General features: G+C 38.3%; 1 protein-coding gene across 1 annotated transcript in view; it reads left to right on the forward strand.

The window, feature by feature from the left end:
* The window catches only part of GRIN3A (glutamate ionotropic receptor NMDA type subunit 3A), a 754,984-nt gene that overhangs the window by 353,542 nt on the left and 374,444 nt on the right, over window positions 1–26,998 (forward strand). The gene's annotated exons all lie outside the window — the stretch shown is intronic.

The following is a 26,998-nucleotide window of genomic DNA, read 5'->3' on the forward strand; positions in this document are numbered from 1 at the left end:
CTACATCTATAATTGAAGATGTAAAATAAGTTGGATAAAATGTATATTGTATTTTCTTCTCTACCATTACTTTTTATGTTTCTCTAATTTACAACATTGTTTAATTCTGTACTGTACAAAACAACATTTTTTTTTCTAAACCCAAAAGGCACAATATTTCTAAGCATTTCTCTGAATTCCCCCCCCCCAGAATTGACAAAGAATAAAGCTACTAATATTTCTGATTGCTATGCACATTTAGGACTCATTTCCATTGAGCCATAAAAACTAGAACTATAAGATACGGAAGTTGCCAACAGCTAAAAGTAATTTACGGCTCCATTTTAGTATGCGGTTTTCATTTACATATTTTGTGTAGTGCATGCAGTCGCTCTTTTCGTGTAGGTATAAGTTAAAGTTGTGTTAACGGTTCATCTAACGTTGGATTTCTCGAAAAGCGCGCCATAACAAGTTGTATAAAATTTTCAATTAACGTCTGCTCTCCATACCTGTGATTATCTCTAAAAAAACTAAAGATACGCTTATTTTTAATACATAATTTTTAACTATAAGCAAATACTACTTTTTAATTTTAGCTTAATTTTGACTAGACTGTCCCTTTTTACGGCTTCTAATACTTTCTATGGGATGCAAAAATATTTTCACCAATATTATGGTAAAACGCGCCATGGGAAGAAGTTGATACACGACAGCATATTTATCCATTTCCAACCTTGCACAAACCAAATTACGACTCGATGGAAACAAGTTCTAAGATGCAGCAAATTGTTACTTTTGATGGCTCATCAACAACCAAAATCATACAAAAGAAGAAACAATTTTTATTATTGTTAATATGATCATTTATTTATAGAGCCCCAACATATTCCACAGCATTTTAAAACTCTTGTTTTATTTATTTTATTATGACTGATTTACACAAATACTGTATGGCCCACTTAAAGTTATTACCTACTTAAATGAATCTTCGTATGTGCATAGAATATATTTTAATTTATTGTACTGCAGTTTTTTAAGAGTGTGAAAAAGCTTGTTGCCGCCAAATAATATATGGTTTTAATCTTAATTTTTTTTGTTATTGGCTCAACAAGGTATGTTTAATATTGAGCATGTCATATACATAAAAAGCACTGCTCTGCACTTAACCTTTTGAAAAGATGTATTAAAATACAAAGAGTTGCTTTATGTTTAGAATTTCTAAAAACAAAAACAAATTAGATGTGCAGATTTTCAATGTTGTATGTAGATGTGGTGTTACAGATAATAAAACACAAACATAAGTGTGATATTGTCAGTGTGCAAAATTGTCTACTCGTTCTAATCAAATCACTCTAATCAAAATAAAACTATATATGTGTATATATGTTTTATATATATATATATATATATATATATATATATATATATCTACAAGGCTTAAAATTGCCAGTGGTCCACTGGTCCCGGACGATCTTGAAATTGCAGCGGACAACTTAGAAATTTCCCTCTTCCTATATTTAACATTGAGTGGACTAGTAACTTTTTCCCTCTGAGCTTGTAGCTTCTAACCCCTGACTAGTAAACCATGGTGATAGTTTTCCACTATTGTATGTACAGGTGGCCCTCGGTTTACAACGGTTCAATTTGCACCGTTTCAGAATAACAACCTTTTTTTCAGTCATGTGAATGCTATTGAAAAGCATTGAGAAGTAGTGCATTGATTAAAATAGCCAGTAGGTTGAGCTGTCCGCTTGTGTTGCAGAAAACATATGCAAGCCAAGCAAGCTGAAATGAATCAGTTTAACCAGACCTGAGCTATCGAGCAGATTTCAAAGGAAAAAGATCTTCCTGTCTATAAATCAGTTCAGATTGGAATGCATAGAAAGAACTGTTTGCAGAAAAATGCAAGTAAAGCCTGTGTTGTGTGATTATTTTATTAGGTTTATAATGCTGTTTAGCATTTAAAGTCTTCATTTCAAAGCTTTAAAAATAATGTATTAGATCTTACTTATGACAATTTTGAGAGGGGCCTGGAACCTAACTACCTCACTTCCCATTGACTTACATTATAAACTGAGTTTCAATTTACAACGGTTTCGATTTACCTACCTGTAGCTACCTGTATATATATATATATATCACCAACACTTTTTGCACTCATGCAGCCCATATCATCACACTCCAACCTCCATGCTTACGTGTTTGGGACTATGCATTCAATGTAATAAGGCTGGCCAGGTTCACGCCAAACATGCTAAACCCCATCTGAGCTGAGCAAATTTAGCTTGGTCTCATCTGACCGGAGAATGTGTTCCCAATATTCACCAGGCTTCTTTTCATGATATTTAGCTAAGTTTAATCTTGCAGTTTTGTTCAAGAGAGCAAGTAAGGCTTATTTTCCTGAACTCCATGCATAGAGGTTGACATTATGCAATGTCCTTCATAGTGTCTGAGCTTTCACAGAAACACCATTTTCCTTAATAACCCATGAACCAAGTTTGTTTTTCATGTCAGATTGTACAAGTAGCACCCTGGCATCATTATCGCCAGCCACTATGGATCTGATTAGTGGTACTATGACTCATTCTATACCTCCTTATTACTACCACAATTATATTTCAACTAATTTTTAGTTGGTCACCAATCTTCTTGTATCCTTTTCTTTGTCTCTCAATCAGATTTCTCTTGTAAGGTGTATCCAGTCCACGGATCATCCATTACTTGTGGGATATTCTCATTCCCGTAAATTAAAGAGAGAAGGGAGAGTACTGGCACTAGTTCAGTGTATACAGGAATATATGGAAACAGTAAGTTTTCCGGTGCTACCCCACCAAAGATTATACTAATAGGGAAAAGGAGAGGTAAGAGAACCTCAAATAAAGCTAGTGGTTTGACAAGCACTCATTCCTGTAGAAAGTAAATTAAAAGACAAACTTTAATTAGTAATTTTTAAAATCCTGTTGCAAAAAGAAACAGGTTGGATTTTCAGACTTAATACAATCATACCCAATGGGATAAACGAGGCCAATAATTTTTGGGTATTTCTTTAAAAATCATGTTTATAGTGACTATATAATAATGATATCTGACTATCATCATACCTCGTCACATCTTCTTATGAGTAAATACACACACCAAATAAGAATTATGAATCATAAACATCCAAATATGTAGGATAGGTACACTCAATCAATTTATTTTATTTTATTCTTCCTTAAAAAATGAATAAACCAATATATTCTGGTTACCAAATTACACCTAATTTTAATCTGATTACCACTTCACTATAAATGATACTCATAGGTTCCAACCTGAATCTATTCAGAAATTGTTACCTTAAATGAGATAGAAGATTGTGGTCTCAGACAATAGGTATATGTTTTGGATTATAGTTAATATTTAACCATGAATAGATTTGCTGGGTGTTCAATTGCCGCCCGTAGCACTTTTCATACCCATATTTATATTACTTCCCATAATCTAATAACTATGTGTGCAACTGACAACCTTATGGCTCATGTTAATTTAAGTATTGGTATACCAATATAGAATTAATGCCGGGAAACTGCATAGTATAAGGACAATTCATGCCCAATATTATATAATACTAATATGTGTTTTCACGCTAAGAAAGTATGAAAAATGTAATCTTCTGTAATAATCTGTCAGAAATATTATGTATCTTAGGTGCCAATTCACATTTAACATTAGATGCTAAGTCTGTATCTATGATATATGCTCAAGATATGAAATCTGATATGAGGTGGATTAATACTGTGAAGGTGGGCAGTTTTAATGTAGAAATATCGTTCTTTAACCTCAATACACTATCACCCCCAAGCACTCTGACAAAGTGATTCAAACTATAGGAGGGTATAATATAGGGAATAAACAATGTTGTTTTAATAAGGGCATAGTAACGCTGGAACTGATCCCCAGTCTCTAGTGACACTTTATCATAAAGTACACGTACCGATTAGAATGTTAAATGCTTAGTCACAACCTGAACATTATGTTTCATAACAATACGTACATCAATTGGGGCATTGCTAGATAAGAGCAAATCAACGCCTTGCCTGTATACACACCCTTGCACTTTGAATGGACAACACTAAAAGTGGGAGTGCCCAGTGGACCAATAGGATCCCCCCAATTACGTGTTACATCGAAGTATAATCTTACCCAACCACAAGTGCAAGTGTACTTTGTAGGTAAAGTGATCTAACCATAACAAGTTGATTACTATGATATTAAGCTTCACAGTGCAGCGCAGATCAAATGGGGCATTGCTGAATACACTAGCGAATCAATATTTTGCCTGTATACACATCATTACATGCATATTGGACAACGCCAGAATTGGGAGTGTCTTAGAGACCAATAGAACCTACTCATTTACGTGCCGCACTGAACAGAACTAACTAAATAAATGAATAACTTATTAAATAAAAAGCAGAAGCGTCTTATGTAAGGACTTTAACTGCTATAAGGGATGAGATCTGCATTTTCTTGTAAACAGAGGGTTTTTAATGCCACGATCGACCAGAATCATATCTTATGAACCATAATTCTATGAATAAAGACAAACAATATGGGAAATAAGGAACCTACCTATTAGTATCTAATACATAAGATCGTAACAGAAACATTTAATCACAGGGGTGATAGGTTACATATGAACCAATTACAAAGCGAGTGTATTGTACAATCTCTAAACATAGGGATTGGATCAGAAGTAGGAGTGTTACCAAAATAACCGATGATTGGCTAATGGATTATGCATAGTGCTACTTAAAGGGGTGGCACCCGTTCCTCGGTTAGTCCATAGCATTGAGAAAGGCTGATAGTACAGCCGAAACTAGTTTGCTGCTTATTATTTTTTGTGCACTTAGTTGCATGTTGGTGATTGATTTTAACTTTAGTAGTCCGTTGTCCCTGTCACCTGAAGCCGAGGGAGCTGCTATCGGCCAGGAAACAGGGGGACAATTGTGACTTAGTTTAACTGTAGGTACAGTGTGGTATTTAGGCCTGTATTTTAAAAATTACTAATTAAAGTTTGTCTTTTAATTTACTTTCTACAGGAATGAGTGCTTGTCAAACCACTAGCTTTATTTGAGGTTCTCTTACCTCTCCTTTCCCTATTAATATTCTCATTCCCAACAGGAAGTTGCAAGAGGACACCCACAGCAGAGCTGTCTATATAGCTCCTCCCCTCACTACCATATCCAGTCATTCTCTTGCAACTCTCAACAAGCATGGAGGTAGTAAGAGATAAGTGGTGAAATGTAGCTGTTATTTCTTCTGTTAAGTGTGATCAGTCCACGGGTCATCATTACTTCTGGGATATTACTCCTCCCCAACAGGAAGTGCAAGAGGATTCACCCAGCAGAGCTGCATATAGCTCCTCCCCTCTACGTCACTCCCAGTCATTCTCTTGCACCCAACGACTAGATAGGATGTGTGAGAGGACTATGGTGATTATACTTAGTTTTATATCTTCAATCAAAAGTTTATTATTTTATAATAGCACCGGAGTGTGTTATTACCTCTCTGGCAGAGTTTGAAGAAGAATCTACCAGAGTTTTTTACTATGATTTTAGCCGGAGTAGTTAAGATCATATTGCTGTTTCTCGGCCATCTGAGGAGAGGTAAACTTCAGATCAGGGGACAGCGGGCAGATTAATCTGCAAAGAGGTATGTAGCTGCTTTTATTTTCTGACAATGGAATTGATGAGAAAATCCTGCCATACCGATATAATGTCATGTATGTATATTTTACACTTCAGTATTCTGGGGAATGGTACTTCACTGGAATTACACTGTGTACATAAAACTTTTTAGCCTATTTTGCAGGGACTAGCAACAGGCTTTTTAATAACTCTTAATTTATGTTAAACGTTTTTGCTGGAATGTACAATCGTTTTCATTTTCTGAGGTACTGAGTGAATAAATGTTTGGGCACTATTTTTCCACTTGGCAGTTGCTTGATCTAATTTCTGACAGTTTCTGATCTCTCTCACTGTTGTGTGTGAGGGGACGTTTTTTGGCGCTTTTGCTACGCATCAAAAAATTTCAGTCAGCAGCTCATTGTATTTCCTGCATGATCCGGTTCATCTCTACAGAACTCAGGGGTCTTCAAAACTTGTTTTGAGGGAGGTAATTCTCACAGCAGAGCTGTGAGATTGTAGTTGACTGTGATAAAAAACGTTTATTCTGTAATTTTTTTTCTGCTATCAGAGTTAGTTGTCTTTTGCTAATGGGAACAAACCTTTGCTAAAGTTGTGTTGTTTACAAGGATTGATGCTATAACTGTTTCAGTTTATTAATTTTCAACTGTCATAAATCTTCTGTGCTTCTTATAGGCACAGTACGTTTTCATAATATTTTACTAGAATTGTATTCCAAGTTGCAAGTTTATTTGCTAGTGTGTTAAACATGTCTGATTCAGAGGAAGATACCTGTGTTATTTGTTCCAATGCCAAAGTGGAGCCCAATAGAAATTTATGTACTAACTGTATTGATGCTACTTTAAATAAAAGTCAATCTGTACAAATTGAACAAATTTCACCAAACAGCGAGGGGAGAGTTATGCCGACTAACTCTCCTCACGTGTCAGTACCTGCATCTCCCGCTCGGGAGGTGCGCGATATTGTGGCGCCCAGTACATCTGGGCGGCCATTACAGATAACATTACAAGATATGGCTACTGTTATGACTGAAGTTTTGGCTAGATTACCAGAACTAAGAGGCAAGCGTGATCACTCTGGGGTGAGAACAGAGTGCGCTGATAATACTAGGGCCATGTCAGATACTGCGTCACAGCTTGCAGAACATGAGGACGGAGAGCTTCTGTCTGCGGCTGACGGTTCTGATCCAAACAGATTGGATTCAGATATTTCAAATTTTAAATTTAAGCTGGAGAACCTCCGTGTATTACTAGGGGAGGTGTTAGCGGCTCTGAATGATTGTAACACAGTTGCAATACCAGAGAAAATGTGTAGGTTGGATAAATATTTTGCGGTACCAACGAGTACCGACGTTTTTCCTATACCTAAAAGACTAACTGAAATTATTACTAAAGAGTGGGATAGACCCGGTGTACCGTTCTCACCCCTTCCGATATTTAGAAAAATGTTTCCAATAGACGCCACCACACGGGACTTATGGCAGACGGTCCCTAAGGTGGAGGGAGCAGTTTCTACTTTAGCTAAGCGTACCACTATCCCGGTGGAGGATAGCTGTGCCTTTTCAGATCCAATGGATAAAAAGTTAGAGGGTTACCTTAAGAAAATGTTTGTTCAACAAGGTTTTATATTGCAACCCCTTGCATGCATTGCGCCGGTCACGGCTGCGGTGGCATTCTGGTTTGAGTCGCTGGAAGAGACCATTAATTCAGCTACTCTGGATGACATTACGGACAAGCTTAGAGTCCTTAAACTAGCTAATTCATTCATTTCGGAGGCCGTAGTACATTTAACTAAACTTACGGCTAAGAATTCAGGATTCGTCATTCAGGCACGCAGAGCACTGTGGCTAAAATCCTGGTCAGCTGATGTTACTTCTAAGTCTAAATTACTTAATATACCTTTTAAAGGGCAGACCTTATTTGGGCCTGGTTTGAAAGAAATTATCGCTGACATTACAGGAGGTAAAGGCCACGCCCTGCCTCAAGACAGGGCCAAACCTAAGGCCAGACAGTCTAATTTTCGTTCCTTTAGGAATTTCAAAGCAGGAGCAGCATCAACTTCCTCTGCTCCAAAACAAGAAGGATCTGTTGCTCGCTACAGACAAGGCTGGAGACCTAACCAGTCTTGGAACAAGGGCAAGCAGGCCAGGAAACCTGCTGCTGCCCCTAAAACAGCATGAATTGAGGGCCCCCGATCCGGGATCGGATCTAGTGGGGGGCAGACTTTCTCTCTTCGCCCAGGCTTGGGCAAGAGATGTCCAGGATCCCTGGGCGCTAGAGATAATATCTCAGGGATACCTTCTGGACTTCAAATACTCTCCTCCAAGAGAGAGATTTCATCTGTCAAGGTTGTCAACAAACCAAACAAAGAAAGAGGCGTTTCTACGCTGCGTACAAGAGCTTTTGTTAATGGGAGTAATCCATCCAGTTCCACGGTCGGAACAGGGACAAGGGTTTTACTCAAATCTGTTTGTGGTCCCCAAAAAAGAGGGAACTTTCAGACCAATCCTGGACTTAAAGATCCTAAACAAATTCCTAAGAGTTCCATCGTTCAAGATGGAGACTATTCGGACAATTTTACCCATGATCCAAAAGGGTCAGTACATGACCACAGTGGATTTAAAGGATGCTTACCTTCACATACCGATTCACAAAGATCATTACCGGTACCTAAGGTTTGCCTTCCTAGACAGGCATTACCAGTTTGTAGCTCTTCCATTCGGATTGGCTACAGCTCCAAGAATCTTCACAAAGGTTCTGGGTGCTCTTCTGGCGGTACTAAGACCGCGGGGAATCTCGGTAGCTCCGTACCTAGACGACATTCTGATACAAGCTTCAAGCTTTCAAACTGCCAAGTCTCATACAGAGTTAGTACTGGCATTTCTAAGGTCACATGGATGGAAGGTGAACGAAAAGAAAAGTTCACTCGTTCCACTCACAAGAGTTCCCTTTCTGGTGACTCTTATAGATTCTGTAGAAATGAAGATTTACCTGACAGAAGACAGGTTAACAAGACTTCAAAGTGCTTGCCGCACCCTTCATTCCATTCAACAACCGTCAGCGGCTCAATGCATGGAGGTAATCGGCTTGATGGTAGCGGCAATGGACATAGTACCCTTTGCACGCTTACACCTCAGACCACTGCAACTGTGCATGCTAAGTCAGTGGAATGGGGATTACTCAGACTTGTCCCCTTCTCTGAATCTAGATCAAGAGACCAGAAATTCTCTTCTATGGTGGCTTTCTCGGCCACATCTGTCCAGGGGGATGCCATTCAGCAGGCCAGACTGGACAATTGTAACAACAGACGCCAGCCTTCTAGGTTGGGGTGCCGTCTGGAATTCTCTGAAGGCTCAGGGACAATGGAGTCAGGAGGAGAGTCTCCTACCAATAAACATTCTGGAATTGAGAGCAGTTCTCAATGCCCTCCTGGCTTGGCCCCAGTTGATAACTCGGGGGTTCATCAGGTTTCAGTCAGACAACATCACGACTGTAGCTTACATCAACCATCAGGGAGGGACAAGAAGCTCCCTAGCAATGATGGAAGTAACAAAGATAATTCGCTGGGCAGAGTTTCACTCTTGCCACCTGTCAGCAATCCACATCCCGGGAGTGGAGAACTGGGAGGCGGATTTCTTAAGTCGTCAGACTTTTCATCCAGGGGAGTGGGAACTTCATCCGGAGGTCTTTGCCCAAATACTTCATCAGTGGGGCAAACCAGAGATAGATCTCATGGCGTCTCGACAGAACGCCAAGCTTCCTCGTTACGGGTCCAGATCCAGGGATCCAGGAGCAGTCCTGATAGATGCCCTGACAGCACCTTGGGACTTCAGGATGGCTTACGTGTTTCCACCCTTCCCGATGCTTCCTCGATTGATTGCCAGAATCAAACAGGAGAGAGCATCAGTTATTCTAATAGCACCTGCATGGCCACGCAGGACTTGGTATGCAGACCTGGTGGACATGTCATCCTGTCCACCTTGGTCTCTACCTCTGAAACAGGACCTTCTGATACAGGGTCCTTTCAAACATCAAAATCTAACTTCTCTGAAGCTGACTGCTTGGAAATTGAACGCTTGATTTTATCAAAACGTGGTTTTTCTGAGTCAGTTATTGATACCCTAATACAGGCTAGGAAGCCTGTTACCAGAAGGATTTACCATAAGATATGGCGTAAATACCTATATTGGTGCGAATCCAAAGGTTACTCTTGGAGTAAGGTTAGGATTCCTAGGATATTGTCTTTTCTACAAGAAGGTTTAGAAAAGGGTTTATCTGCTAGTTCATTAAAGGGACAGATCTCAGCTCTGTCCATTCTGTTGCACAAACGTCTGTCAGAAGTTCCAGACGTTCAGGCTTTTTGTCAGGCTTTGGCCAGGATTAAGCCTGTGTTTAAAACTGTTGCTCCGCCATGGAGTTTAAACCTTGTTCTTAACGTTTTACAAGGCGTTCCGTTTGAACCCCTTCATTCCATTGATATAAAGTTGTTATCTTGGAAAGTTTTATTTTTAATGGCTATTTCCTCGGCTCGAAGAGTCTCTGAGTTATCAGCCCTACATTGTGATTCTCCTTATTTGATTTTTCATTCGGATAAGGTAGTTCTGCGTACTAAACCTGGGTTCTTACCTAAGGTAGTCACTAACAGGAATATCAATCAAGAGATTGTTGTTCCTTCTTTGTGTCCAACTCCTTCTTCGAAGAAGGAACGTCTTCTGCACAATCTGGATGTAGTTCGTGCCCTAAAGTTTTATTTACAGGCAACTAAGGAATTTCGACAAACGTCTTCCCTGTTTGTCGTTTACTCTGGTCAGAGGAGAGGTCAAAAGGCTTCTGCTACCTCTCTTTCTTTCTGGCTTCGTAGCATAATTCGTTTAGCCTATGAGACTGCTGGACAGCAGCCTCCTGAAATAATTACAGCTCATTCTACTAGAGCTGTGGCTTCCACTTGGGCCTTTAAGAATGAGGCCTCTGTTGAACAGATTTGCAAGGCTGCAACTTGGTCTTCGCTTCATACTTTTTCCAAATTTTCCAAATTTGACACTTTTGCTTCCTCGGAGGCTATTTTTGGGAGAAAGGTTCTTCAGGCAGTGGTTCCTTCTGTATAAAGAGCCTGCCTATCCCTCCCGTCATCCGTGTACTTTTGCTTTGGTATTGGTATCCCAGAAGTAATGATGACCCGTGGACTGATCACACTTAACAGAAGAAAACATAATTTATGCTTACCTGATAAATTCCTTTCTTCTGTAGTGTGATCAGTCCACGGCCCGCCCTGTTTTTTAAGGCAGGTAAATATTTTTTAAATTATACTCCAGTCACCACTTCACCCTTGGCTTCTCCTTTCTCGTTGGTCCTTGGTCGAATGACTGGGAGTGATGTAGAGGGGAGGAGCTATATGCAGCTCTGCTGGGTGAATCCTCTTGCACTTCCTGTTGGGGAGGAGTAATATCCCAGAAGTAATGATGACCCGTGGACTGATCACACTACAGAAGAAAGGAATTTATCAGGTAAGCATAAATTATGTTTTTGCTTCAATCAAGAGTTTATTATTTTTAAATAGTACCGGAGTTGTGCTATTTTGTTCCAGGCAGGAAAAAATAAGAATCTGCCTGGGATTTCTATGATCTTAGCAGGTTGTAACTAAGATCCATTGCTGTTCTCACACATGTCTGAAGAGAGAGATAACTTCAGCGGGGGAATGGCGTGTAGGTTATCCTGCAATGAGGTATGTGCAGTTAATATTTTTCTAGAAGATGAAATGAAGGCTAGAAAATGCTGCTGATACCAAATTTATGTAAGGTAAGCCTGAATACAGTGATTTAATAGCAACTGGTATCATGCTTACTTTCTGAGGTAAAACTCTTTTATATTTACAATATAAAACGTTTGCTGGCATGTTTAAACGTTTTTATATATACTTTGGTGATAAAACTTTATTGGGGCCTAGTTTTTTTCCACATGGCTGGCTTAAATTTACCTAGAAACAGTTTCCTGAGGCTTTCCACTGTGTTACTATGAGTGGGAGGGGCCTAGTTTAGTGCTTTTTTGTGCATTAACTATTACAGACTGAGACATCCAGGAGTTCCCTGAATGCTACAGGACATCTCTAAAGGGCTTTTAGGCTTCCAAAATCGTTTGTTGGGGAAGGTAAGCCCACAGCAAGGCTGTGGCAGTTTGGTGTGACTGTTAAAAAACGTCTATATCATTTTTTTGATCCGTTTTTTTTAACTAAGGGGTTAATCATCCATTTGCAAGTGGGTGCAATGCTCTGTTAGCTTATTATACACATTGTAATCATTTCGTTTGATTTACTGCTTTTTTTCACTGTTTTTCAAATTCTGACAACATTTGTTTCTCTTAAAGGCACAGTACAGTTTTTTATATTTGCTTGTTAACTTGATTTAAAGTGTTTTCCAAGCTTGCTAGTCTCATTGCTAGTCTGTATAAACATGTCTGACATAGAGGAAACTCCTTGTTCATTATGTTTAAAAGCCATGGTGGAACCCCCTCTTAGAATGTGTACCAAATGTACTGATTTCACTTTAAGCAGTAAAGATCATATTCTGTCTTTAAAAAATTTATCACCAGAGGAATCTGTCAAGGGGGAAGTTATGCCGACTAACTCTCCCCACGTGTCAGATCCTTTGACTCCCGCTCAAGGGACTCACGCTCAAATGGCGCCATGTACATCCAGGGCGCCCATAGCGTTTACTTTACAAGACATGGCGTCAGTCATGGATAATACACTGTCAGCGGTATTAGCCAGACTACCTGTATTTAGAGGAAAGTGAGATAGCTCTGGATTTAGACGAAATACAGAGCATACTGACGCTTTAAGAACTATGTCTGATACTGCCTCACAATATGCAGAAGCTGAAGAAGGAGAGCTTCTTTCTGTAGGTGATATTTCTGACTCAGGGAAGATGATGCAACCTGATTCTGATATTTCTACATTTAAATTTAAGCTTGAACACCTCCGCGTGTTACTCAGGGAGGTTTTAGCTGCTCTGAATGACTGTGATACAATTGCAGTGCCAGAGAAATTGTGTAGACTGGATAAATACTATGCAGTGCCGGTGTGTACTGATGTTTTTCCAATACCTAAAAGGTTTACAGAAATTATTACTAAGGAATGGGATAGACCAGGTGTGCCGTTCTCTCCCCCTCCTGTTTTTAGAAAAATGTTTCCAATAGACGCCACCACACGGGACTTATGGCAGACAGTTCCTAAGGTGGAGGGAGCAGTTTCTACTCTAGCAAAGCGTACTACTATCCCTGTCGAGGACAGTTGTGCTTTCTTAGATCCAATGGATAAAAAGTTTGAGGATTACCTTAAGAAAATGTTTATTCAACAAGGTTTTATCCTACAGCCCCTTGCATGCATTGCGCCTGTCACTGCTGCTGCGGCATTCTAGTTTGAGTCTCTGGAAGAGGCTTTACAGGTAGCGACTCCATTGGATGAAATACTTGACAAGCTTAGAGCACTAAAGCTAGCCAATTCTTTTGTTTCTGATGCCATTGTTCATTTGACTAAACTAACGGCTAAGAATTCTGGTTTTGCTATCCAGGCGCGCAGAGCGCTATGGCTTAAATCATGGTCAGCTGACGTTACTTCAAAATCGAAGCTGCTTAACATTCCCTTCAAGGGGCAGACCTTATTCGGGCCTGGTTTGAAGGATAGGTCCAAACCAAGGGGCAAACAGTCTAATTTCCGTGCCTTTCGAAACTTCAAGGCAAGTGCGGCATCAACTTCTTCTAATGCAAAACAAGAGGGAACTTTTGCTCAGTCCAAGACAGTCTGGAGACCTAACCAGACCTGGAACAAGGGTAAGCAGGCTAAAAAACCTGCTGCTGCCTCTAAGACAGCATGAAGGAACGGCCCCCTATCCGGTAATGGATCTAGTAGGGGGCAGACTTTCGCTCTTCGCCCAGGCGTGGGCAAGAGATGTCCAGGATCCCTGGGCGTTGGGAATTATATCCCAGGTATATCTTCTGGACTTCAAGGCTTCCCCCCCAAAAGGGAGATTTCACCTTTCACAATTATCTGCAAACCAGATAAAGAGAGAGGCATTCTTACACTGTGTACAAGACCTCCTAGTTATGGGAGTGATCCATCCAGTCCCAAAGGAGGAACAGGGATAGGGATTTTACTCAAATCTGTTTGTGGTTCCCAAAAAAGAGGGAACCTTCAGACCAATTTTGGATCTAAAGATCTTAAACAAATTCATCAGAGTTCCATCATTCAAGATGGAGACTATTCGTACCATCCTACCTATGATCCAGGAGGGTCAATACATGGCGGTCCTAAGGCCACGAGGCATAGCAGTGGCCCCTTATTTAGACGACATCCTGATTCAGGCATAAAACTTCCAAATTGCCAAGTCTCATACGGACATAGTGTTAGCATTTCTGAGGTCGCATGGGTGGAAGGTGAACGAGAAAAAGAGTTCTCTATCCCCCCTCACAAGAGTTTCCTTCCTAGGGACTCTGATAGATTCTGTAGAAATGAAAATTTACCTGACGGAGTCCAGGTTATCAAAACTTCTAAATTCCTGCCGTGTTCTTTATTCCATTCCTCACCCTTCGGTGGCTCTGTGCATGGAAGTAATAGGCTTAATGGTAGCGGCAATGGACATAGTGCCATTTGCACGCCTTCATCTCAGACCGCTGCAACTATGCATGCTCAGTCAGTGGAATGGGGATTACATAGATTTGTCCCCTTTACTGAATCCGGACCAAGAGACCAGGGATTCTCTTCTCTGGTGGCTATCTTGGGTCCATCTGTCCAAAGGTATGACCTTTCGCAGGCCAGATTGGACAATTGTAATGACAGATGCTAGCCTTCTAGGTTGGGGTGCAGTCTGGAACTCCTTGGTCCTTCCAATAAACATTCTGGAACTAAGAGCGATATTCAAAGCTCTTTAGGCTTGGCCTCATCTAGCGACAATGAGGTTCATCAGATTTCAGTCGGACAACATCACGACTGTGGCTTACATCAACCATCAAGGGGGAACAAGGAGTTCCCTAGCGATGTTAGAAGTCTCAAAGATAATTCGCTGGGCAGAGATTCACTCTTGCCACCTATCAGCTATCCATATCCCAGGTGTAGAGAACTGGGAGGCGGATTTTCTAAATCATCAGACTTTTCATCCGGGGGAGTGGGAACTCCATCTGGAGGTGTTTGCACAATTGGTTCTTCGTTGGGGCGAAGCAGAACTGGATCTCATGGCGTCTCGCCAGAACGCCAAGCTTCCTTCTTACGTATCCAAGTCCAGGGACCCCAAGGCAACGCTGATAGATGCTCTAGCAGCACCTTGGTCCTTCAACCTGGCTTATGTGTTTCCACTGTTTCCTCTGCTCCCTCGTCTGATTGCCAAAGTCAAGCAGGAGAGAGCATCGGTGATCTTGATAGCGCCTGCGTGGCCACGCAGGACTTGGTATGCAGATCTGGTGGACATGTCATCCTTTCCACCATGGACTCTGCCGCTGAGACAGAACCTTCTACCTCAAGGTCCTTTCAACCATCCAAATCTAATTTCTCTGAGGCTGACTGGCTGGAGATTGAACGCTTGATTTTATCAAAGCGTGGTTTCTTCGAGTCAGTCATTGATACCTTGATTCAGGCACGGAAGCCTGTCACCAGGAAAATCTATCATAAAATATGGCGTAAATATCTTTATTGGTGTGAATCTAAGGGCTACTCGTGGAGTAAGGTCAGGATTCCCAGGATATTATCTTTTCTCCAAGAAGGATTGGAGAAAGGATTTTCAGCTAGTTCCTTAAAGGGACAGATTTCTGCGCTATCTATTCTTTTGCACAAGCATCTGGCGGATGCCCCAGACGTTCAGGCATTTTGTCAGGCTTTAGTTAGAATCAAGCCTGTGTTTAAACCTGTTGCTCCACCTTGGAGCTTAAATTTGGTTCTGAAAGTTCTTCAGGGGGTTCCGTTTGAACCTCTTCATTCCATAGATATCAAACTTTTATCTTGGAAAGTTCTTTTTTTGGTAGCTATTTCCTCGGCTCATAGAGTTTCTGAGTTATCTGCCTTACTATGTGATTCTCCTTATCTGATCTTCCATGCAGATAAGGTAGTTCTGCGTACCAAACCTGGGTTTTTACCTAAGGTGGTATCTAATAAGAATATCAATCAAGAGATTGTTGTTCCGTCTTTGTGTCCTAATCCTTCTTCAAAGAAGGAGCGTCTATTACACAATCTGGACGTGGTTCGTGCTTTAAAGTTTTACTTACAAGCTACTAAAGATTTTCATCAAACATCTGCTTTGTTTGTTGTCTACTCTGGACAGAGGAGAGGTCAAAAGGCTTCGGCAACCTCTTTTTTTTTTTTTTTGGGCTAAGAAGCATAATCCGCTTAGCCTATGAGACTTCTGGCCAGCAGCCTCCAGAAAGGATTACAGCTCATTCTACTAGAGCTGTGGCTTCCACATGGGCCTTTAAAAATGAGGCTTCTGTTGAACAGATTTGCAAGGCGGCGACTTGGTCTTCGCTTCATACTTTTTCAAAATTCTACAAATTTGATACTTTTGCTTCTTCGGAGGCTATTTTTGGGAGAAAGGTTTTACAGGCAGTGGTACCTTCCGTTTAAGTACCTGCCTTGTCCCTCCCTTCATCCGTGTACTTTAGCTTTGGTATTGGTATCCCACAAGTAATGGATGATCCGTGGACTGGATACACCTTACAAGAGAAAACGTAATTTATGCTTACCTGATAAATTTATTTCTCTTGTGGTGTATCCAGTCCACGGCCCGCCCTGTCATTTTAAGGCAGGTATTTTTTCATTTTAAACTACAGTCACCACTGCACCCTATGGTTTCTCCTTTCTCTGCTTGTTTTCGGTCGAATGACTGGATATGGTAGTGAGGGGAGGAGCTATATAGACAGCTCTGCTGTGGGTGTCCTCTTGCAACTTCCTGTTGGGAATGAGAACATCCCACAAGTAATGGATGATCCGTGGACTGGATACACCACAAGAGAAATAAATTTATCAGGTAAGCATAAATTACGTTTTTTCACTTTCACTGGCATTTTCCATGTGGAGCCATGATGCAGACATGCAGATAGACACAGCCCATAGGTCTAAAATTAAGACAGGTAATTGTATAACCATGTTCATGCAAGTATGCTTATTGGAAATCACAGGTGTACTTAATTTTGTTTCAGTGATCTAACTTGCATGTCAGTGATCACAGGTGTATTCATTTTGTTGCATTGAGTTTCTAGTTTGAGACCTGTATTTACAATATAGTTGTTCTAAAGTATTTGTTTTAGACTGTTCATAAGTGGAAATACTCTACTTGTCAACATAATGCAATTATTGAAAGGTAATACAATTTTGACATATAAGTGATATTACAGATAGGTGTACTAACGTCTGTTGTATATATATATATATATATATATATATATATATGGATATATATATATACTGTACCTTTTTATGGGTTGGTGGGAGCTGTCCCACATTTTTGGAGATAGAAATCCATACAAACAACATATTATATCATTTTTTAGGTACATAGATGACCTATTGTTTGTATTTGATGGAGATGATTCAGAGGTTGAGAAATTTTGTCAATACCTTAATACCAATGAGTGTGGTATTACATTTACAAGTGAATACAGTACAACCAATGTCAATTTTCTTGATCTCACTATTTATATTGATGAGAATACTCACAATATAAACACCACATTATTTAGGAAACCGACAGCAGGAAATACTACTCTAAAATATGACTCCAGTCATCCTAAACATGTCATTGAAGCTATCCCTAAAGGGGAGCTAATTAGACTAAAAAGAAATTGTACAGATGAACAAGAGTATCAAAAACATGCTAAGATTGCCCTAGAAAGATTGAAAGATAGAGGCTATAAAGATGAGGTATTGACTAAAGCCAAACTTAATGTGGATCATATACCTAGAGAGCAACTTCTATATAGAAAGAAACAAAAAAACATTGACAAACATCACAACAAACTTAAATTTATCACCAACTATAGTTTGGAATATAATAAGATCTGCAATATAGTACGTAATTCCATACCAATATTATACTCAGATCCTATTCATAAGGAAATCATGCAGGAAGGATGTAATTATATATCTAAAAGAGGTAAAACTTTATCTAATTATTTATCACCTTCAGAACTAAAACCCATCTCTAATAAAAATTGGCTACAAAGAAGGAAAGGGTTCTTTAAATGCAGGAGGCCTATATGTAGGACTTGCAATTTTGTAAAAGAGGGAGATGAGTTATTATCAACAGTAACCCAAAAACAACACAAAATTAAATATGCAATAAACTGCTCAACTACACATGTAATATACTTACTAACATGTAAAATTTGTCTCAAGCAGTATACAGGTAAAACAACTAGGCCGCTCAAAGAGAGATTTCTTGAACATCTACGTAGTATTGAGGACGAAAGTTCGGATACACCAGTAGTGAGACACTTCAAGGAAAAACATAATGCAGATGTTAATGCCTTGATGGTGCAGGGCATAGATTTTGTACCAGTATGGAGTAGAGGAGGAAATAGGGAAATGATCGTAGACAAAAGGGAGATTTTATGGATACTGACCTTTAGGGATAAACAAAAGGAGAGATTTAGATCTATTTGTATAATACGCTATTATGCTATGTCTGTAAAGAGAAGTTTAGTATCCTTTAGAGAAGAACACAGTAGAGATCAGAATATATCTTGATTTCATTACTTTGATATGCTAGTAACAGATACTAATTAGAATATAATATCTCTTCAATTTAATATGTGTGTATAAATTTGTATCACTTAAGATTATAATGCTCACATTTATGCTGTGTGATTTTGCTAGGTAGACAGGCACATGAAGCTGAGATTCAGGTTGTTTAAAATTGTGTGATGTATCACTTTAAATTTTGTGATTAAAAGGCAGGCTTTTGCAGGTGCACAGGTAAGCAGTGAACAAGTGCTACCTGAGCACAAAACATGTATGCTCTCTGTGTGCCTGCAAATACAACTTGGATTACAGTGAGTCCTACACAGGACGCTTTTTGTTTTTAATTGTTCTAATAAAGACTCTTTTTTATCGTATCGAAAAGCTCATGTAGTGATTTATTTACAAAAATCCTCATAGGCTTTAATGGTGAATGTTGTAGAAAAGAATCATTAGATAAATATGTCTAAAGGATTGTAACCAATTCCATAATGTGTCAGATGATTTTTACAGGTTCATACTTTATCACGGATATAATAAAAAAACAGGTTTTTGAATTTCCTTTAAGAAGCAAAATTCTTGACAACAAAGTAAAAAACAAAGACATTGCTAGATGTTACTGTCAGATGGTCAATTGTACTTAATAAAAGTGATAGAAATAACGGCACTCCCAAAGAGTAGTCCCCTCTATAGTTAATTCCCAAAGAGTATAATTAAATACTCTAGAGGGTAAAGTATTCTAAAGGGGATAGGTGCTGTACACAGAAAGAACTAGAAAAAAGGTAGTAGTGTGAGAGTCACACTACAAAAAGTGTGTACATAATAGCACTCAACCATTCATAATCATCAAATTCAAAATAATCCTTATGTACGGAGAAAAGGACAAGAAGGTTGTTTAAAAATTAACTTTTAATAAACATAGTTAAAAAAGTACTCATATAAAAACACAAATCTAACATATGCAATATTCATTAGAATGTCAATATCAGTCTGAACAGATATGAATTAGCAAATACTGCCAGAAAATAATGTGATATTCACAGTGGTAGTATTAGAGGATCCCAGGTGGACTTAGTCAAATTCCACAACATATAACCTAAAGGTAGTAATGTGAGTGGCCAGAGATGTCAACAGCTAATGTATAATGAAATATATCACTTGCACAGAGATATGCTGTGATGCTAAGGTACTCAGTATGGTGAAACTAGTGGAATATCACCAGTGTAGAAAGATAAGTAGTACTTAAGTATCCAATACAATGTAACAATTTGTGTATACAAATGTAGTAAATAACACTCAAGAAAATAGTGGCGTTATACTAGTGTTAGTAAGACACTGCCCACTTATAGATTAGCAAATACTAATTGTTAAAGATTCCGTGGAGGAACAGATTGTATGACTAAAGTTTGGTCGACTAAAATGACAGCTGGTGGTAAGTTGATTGTATCAGCTTCTGAACCCTTAATGATATAAATAGTGAGCTAATACTTATGGTAAAAATAAACACTGTTTAATCTGAGGATTACAAAGATATACAGTAGAAACATATGATTGGTAATGAACGTATTGGAGTGTATGACAACATTCAAGCTTTCTTGACTGCATGAGTAATGGCGTAATTACACCTTTTAAACTAAAAATTTGAGCGGTGTAGCGCTAATGTCACTGAGACACTGCCCGCTTGCTATATCAAGTAAGCTATAGCACCCAGTTCTCATGGAATATAAATAATGAATAGCGTTAACGCTAATGAGGACGTACTCAAATATCAATATCCCTGCTCTCTTAGCAGAGTAAGTAATTGAGAGGTTATACTTTATTCTCAGAATCTTAGAGCGTTATTACGCTAGTGTCTCTAAGACACTGCCCGCTTTCTATATCAAATAAGCAGTACCATCCAATCCCCCATAAAATCTATAAAGAGCATAGACGCCTGTAATACCGAAATGCTGCCCACTTAGTGTAATGAGATCCTAAGATACTCTGTACAAATACAGTGTCAACAAAATATAATCTTTAGCGGTGTTGCACTAGTGTCTGAGACACTGCCCACTGGTTAAATAAATGTTACTGGGACATCCAGTCCACTAAGTTAATTTTAGTCAAATCTGTATAGGTAGATAAGCAAGTTAAAAAGATAATCCCCTGATTCTTACTCCCCCTGACATGTTTCTCTAACAAGCTTTATCAAAGGCGGAGCTGCCGCTTTCTTGTCCGCCATTTATAGAGTATAAAGAAGCAGACGTCGCTCAGATTCTGCCACCTAATTGGTGGTAAGAAGAAGGTGTGTTTTTTTTACCATGATCGTATAGGTTATCACATTGAATGTGAGGAAACTGCATCATCTTACTTACAAAAATGAACAGGGGTTATCGGTGTAAGGGAGTAAAGATGGAATTGGAACGAAATGCAATAATAAGGCGTATTATTGACAATAATAAATTATAATACATCCAGATGTATTGTTTGCTTAAAAATATTGAACAATAATGGTATTGATCTAATAGACTGAATTGAGCAAAGGCTGAAAGATACTAAAAAATAATAAAATAAATATTATTAAAAAAAAATACAAAATGATTCATAATCCTATGTAATTTTGTGAAAGTTTACATAATATATATGCAGTGATGATGATGAACTCAGTGGGTATGAAAAATTATGATAAAGGAGGTGGGTGAACAAGATGTGACATAAATTGTTTAATAATTGTGCTATTCTGTGTGCAAAGTGAATTCTGATAAGAGGTGTACTTTCCACGGCCGTTATAAAGGATAACTATCACCTTCAAATTGATGAAATATATGAATATAATACCAAATTGCATCTATAATCCTTGGACTGAAAAATATGATGGCAAAAGGTGTATTCTTGTAAAGAGTGACATATGGGATTTCAGAGATGCAAAATGTCCCAAATGTTTTGGTGTAAGAGGAAGAATAAGTGAAATAATGTGTAAACTAGAATGTTACCCTGCAGTGTGAGTGCTCAAGGCTCACTTAGGGCTACAAAAGGGAGTAGCGTGGCTGTGACAGAAGTAAAAAGAACAAATATGATAGGTGAAACACTTGTGAAAAAAATAAACACAATAGAGATATAAATACCATTTAAAGTGTAAAATAGAGCAGTTACTGCTCTCGAATAAGCAGAAGAAAGGTTGCCTTATTATTTTACAAAGTTTCAAATAATGCTCCCCATTAGGTGAGCATAGATGGTATAGTATTATTTCATAGTTGTAGAATGATATCTGATTACTGGAACCAAATTATAAGAAGCAAAAATAATTATTTTGTTCATTCATTCCTCTAGGATATACGGAGTTAAGTAAATAGATCCACTTGCATTCAGCTTGTAGTAGTGCTTTTTTCTAAATTACCTCCTCTGATGCCTAGACTGATTTTCTCCATCCCCATGCATTGGAGACTTGTGAAGTTGGATTGGTGATGTTGTAAAAATGAGAAGCCACAGAGGTAATGTTTTTGCCTTTCTCTTTGTCCTTGGCTGCATTTTTTATATTTCTGATATGCCCTTGTAATCATGCCTACGTAGGTTTTAGGGCATTTACAGGTAAGCATATATATTACTCCTTCAGTGGAGCAACTGATGTATATTTGGAGTGTGCAATGTTTATTAAATGGGGGCGGCATTGCACCAGCAGCTCTTGTGAGCAGGGGCGGCATTGCACCAGCAGCTCTTGTGAGCAGGGGGCGGCGTTGCACCAGCAGCTCTTGTGAGCTGCTGGTGCAATGCTGAATATGGAGAACGTATTGCTCTCCGCATTCAGAGAGGTCTTGTGGACCTGATCCGCACTGTTGGATAAGGTCTGCAAGACCTTTCATAATTTGGCCTCTGTATATCCTAGAGGAATGAATGAACAAAATAATTATTTTTGCTTCTTATAATTTGGTTCCAGTAATCAGATATCATTCTACAACTATGAAATAATACTATACCATCTATGCTCACCTAATGGGGAGCATTATTTGAAACTTTGTAAAATAATAAGGCAACCTTTCTTCTGTTTATTCGAGAGCAGTAACTGTTCTATTTTACACTTTAAATGGTATTTATATCTCTATTGTGTTTAGTTTTTTCACGAGTGTTTCACCTATCATATTTGTTCTTTTTACTTCTGTCACAGCCACGTTACTCCCTTTGGTAGCCCTAAGTAAGCCTTGAGCACTCACACTGCAGGGTAACATTCTAGTTTACACATTATTTCACTTATTCTTCCTCTTACATCAAAACATTGGGAAATTTTGCTTCTCTGCAATCCCATATGTCAGTCTAAACTAGAATACACCTTTTGCCATCTTATTTTTAGTCCAAGGATTTTAGATGCAATTTGGTATTATATTCATATATTTCATCAATTTGAAAGTGATCGTTATCCTTTATAACGGCCGTGAAAAGTACACCTCTTATCAGAATTCACTTTCGCACAAAGAATAGCACAATTATTAAACAATTTCTGCCACATTTAGTTCACCCACCTCCTTTATCATAATTTTTTATACTCACTGAGTTCATCATCATCACTGCATATATATTATGTAAACTCCCAAAAAATTGCATAGGATTATGAGTAATTTTTGTATTTTTTTTTAAATATTTATTTTAGTATTTTTTAGTATTTTATATCTTTCAGCCTTTGCTCAATTCAGTCTATTAGATCAATACCATTACTGTTCAATATTTTAACCAAACAATACATCTGGATGTATTATAATTTATTATTGTCAATAATACGCCTTATTATTGCATTTCATTACAATTCCATCTTTACTCCCTTACACGGATAACCCCCGTCCATTTTCGTAAGTAAGATAATGCAGTTTCCTCAAATTCAATGTGATAACCTATACGATCACGGTAAAGACACACACCTTTTTCTTACCATTAATTTGGTGGCAGAACCTGAGTGACGTCTGCTTCTTTATACTTTATAAATGGTGGACAAAAAGCCAGCGGCTCTGCCTTTGATAAAGCTTGTTTGCGGAACATGTCAGGGGGAGTGAGAATCAGGGGATTCTCTTTTTAACTTGCTTATCTACCTATGCAGATTTGACTAAAATTAACTTAGTGGACCGGGTGTCCCAGTAACATGTATTTAACCAGTGGGCAGTGTCTCAGACACTAGTGCAACACCGCTAAAGGTTATATTTTGTTGACACTGTATTTGTACAGAGTATTTTAGGATATCATTACACTAAGTAGGCAGCATTTCGCTATTACAGGCGTCTATGCTCTTTATAGATTCTCTGGGGGACGAATCATATGTTTCTACTGTATATCTTTGTAATGCTCAGATTAAGCTGTGTTTTTTTTACCATAAGTATTAGCTCACTATTTATATCATTAAGGGTTCAGAAGCTGATACAATCAACTTACCAGCTGAAATTTTAGTTGACCTAACTTAAGTCATACAATCTGTTCCTCCACAGAATCTTTAACAATTAGTATTTGCTAATCTATAAGTGGGCAGTGTCTTACTAACACTAGTATAACGCCGCTATTTTCTTGAGTGTTATTTACTACATTTTTTACACAAATTGTTACATTGTATTGGATACTTAAGTCCTACTTATCTTTCTACACTGGTGATATTCCACTAGTTTCACCATACTGAGTACCTTAGCATCACAGCATATCTCTGTGCAAGTGATATATTTCATTATACATTAGCTGTTGACATCTCTGGCCACTCACATTACTACCTTTAGGTTATATGTTGTGGAATTTGACTAAGTCCACCTGGGATCCTCTAATACTACCACTGTGAATGTCACATTATTTTCTGGCAGTATTTGCTAATTCATATCTGTTCAGACTGATATTGACATTCTAATGAATATTGCATATGTTAGATTTGTGTTTTTATATGGGTACTTTTTTAACTATGTTTATTAAAAGTTCATTTTTAAACAACCTTCTTGTCCTTTTCTCTGTACATAAGGATTATTATCTATTTGATGATTATGAATGGTTGAGTGCTATTTTGTACACACTTTTTGTAGTGTGACTCTCACACTACTATCTTTTTTTTATTAGTGTATTTAAAACTGGTGCAGGAACACCCTTTAAAAAGGACTGGGTTCTCTCTCCCATCCCCTACTAGGAGGCTGTTTTTTTCTGATGCCTATGGATTACAATGCTTTTCTGTGCTAATTACTGGTGCACTGATTTTTTAAGCATAGTCCATGGTTTCGATCGGCAAAAGCAGTTATTTCAAATGGTAAAATAAAGGTAAAGGTGTTATTTGTAAACCATTTAATACATTCAAGCAGGTAACATGGATCACTGGAAAGACATTAAAGAGGCGAACATTTTACAGTACACTCTCCCTTAAATGTTATGTTGACTGCAATAGAATAATTAAATCTCTTTTTGAAATGTGTGCATCCTCAATGTGTAGCCTTATAAAATGCTTGTATTGTCAAGAGTAGGGTTTTTTTAGGCCCCAAACTTCTCATGTATTTGAAATACCTGAACTTGTATGTCGTGCAGAGCTTTATATAGAGCTTTCCCATCCAACTTTCTTATATATAAGATGTGATGGGGTTTTGTTCCCTAGACTGAAAATTAAATTTACTTCTTTCAAACAAAAGGTCACATAGCAATTCTGGAATGAGGGAATGAAGAAGTTATTTTACTAAAGGACCATTACTGTTGTTCTTTTTTATATATAGGCATTTGGCTCTGTTTATGAAGCTAAGGATGAAGCTGTCCCAGTGTCCCACCCAGTTGTTCATTCTGTCCCAGTAGGGTTGCCACCTCCGGGTTACAAATCATGTGTCCGGGTTTCAGACCACCTGAAACCCAGACACATTATTCAAAATTACTGGACTGTGACTCCCCAGCATAGTTGGATGCTGGTACTTTGTTACATACAGCCCTGCTTAGCTTAAGGTTCGTGTCCTTTAAAGTTTTCATTTAGTAATACAGGCTGAGTGAGCAGCATAGGGTTTTTTAATTTTGTAATATACTTGTTTTATTTTTCTAAGAATTTAACATCCCCCCCCTGACCCTTGGTGACATCACCAGTGATACACCTTTAGGGAATCCTATGAGTATGACTAGGAAGTGCATACAGGCAGGATTTTTTGGCATGGATCTTGCTTTACTTCATGCAGAATAGCATTTTGGCTGTAATCTTCCTGCATTATGGTATAGAGTAGCCTCTTAAACAGCTATGGCAGGTATGTGTTTCTTTTTTACTTATTTCATTCAATGTTGCATTTATGCCTTATAAGTATTTGGCTCTGTTACTTAAATGGCTACTAAACCCACATTTTTTCTTTCGGGATTCAGATAGAGCATGCAATTTTAAGCAACTTTCTAATTTACTCCTATTATCAAATTTTCTTCGTTCAATTGCTATCTTTATTTGAAAAAGAAGGCATCTAAGCTTCTTTTTTGGTTTAGAACTCTGGACAGCACTTTTTTATAGGTGGATGAATGTATCCACCAATCAGCAAGAACAACCCAGGTTGTTCACCAAAAATGGTCCGGCATCTAAACTTATATTCTTGCATTTCAAATAAAGATACCAAGAGAATGAAGAACATTTGATAATAGGAGTAAATTAGAAAGTTGCTTAAAATTTCATGCTCTATCTGAATTACAAAAGAAAACATTTGGGTTCAGTGTCCCTTTAATTAGACACATAAAACACATATTACACTGCAGATATTAAATTGTGTGATGTATACTCTTTTCACTATTTTATGAAATTGATAATTATGCTTGATGTTTGGTATTATTTAGAATCTGAGATTTAGATGAATGATTTATTTGCTCATTTTGTGTATGGGTTGCGATGACAACATAATGGTGCCTTTTTCACTAGGGGGTGGTGTTATGGTCTATTTAAACTGTGTGATTCACTTGTTGTTTGACTGAGGAAGGGTACAGTATCCACAAAACATTATGCATATAAAAGCTACTACTTTAAAATGACCTGCAATCGCCACGCCCCCTTGACCACACCCCTGGCCACACCCCCACTGGCACCGCACAAGGTGGTCCCAGTTTCACCTCTAAAAATTATGGTAAGCCTATGTAGGCAGGCTCATTTGTAACTTCTCTATCACTTCAGACGTGAGGCATTGAAATCATCCCGTACTGACCAGACTTGAGTAATTGACAATCTCTGCTCTAACACAGTTGGTTGCATGGGGTAGAATTGCACACAACAGTTCTTGTGCAATCATAACAACTGCCAGTTATGCTTGTGCGGGTGGTTCCCTGTCTGGGAAACTTGGCCACATGGATATTATTAAATAGGGGCTTCAGTATGTTTCAGCAGTTGAGCACTGTATTGTAAACTTCTATGTACAAAATAAATGCTTTATAAACATTAACATTTTCATTTTGCCAGCAAAATTTACATTGGTTTGCAGGCAACCCTTGAAATGCAAAATTCTTTTGTATAAAAATAAAATTATTACACAATGTCAGTTACCAGTTATTTTGTCAGTTTTATGGATATCACATGATATAGAATCTTTTTCAACCCTACACCATTTTTGTGTGACAGCATCAGCTGTGGTATGTAACATTCAACAGTGCCTGTCTCCCTGGATAAGAATCTCTTCTGCATGGTGTATATACTGAAAACA

The sequence above is a fragment of the Bombina bombina genome, chromosome 2 (genome assembly GCF_027579735.1).
Source record: "Bombina bombina isolate aBomBom1 chromosome 2, aBomBom1.pri, whole genome shotgun sequence".
NCBI lineage: Eukaryota > Metazoa > Chordata > Amphibia > Anura > Bombinatoridae > Bombina > Bombina bombina.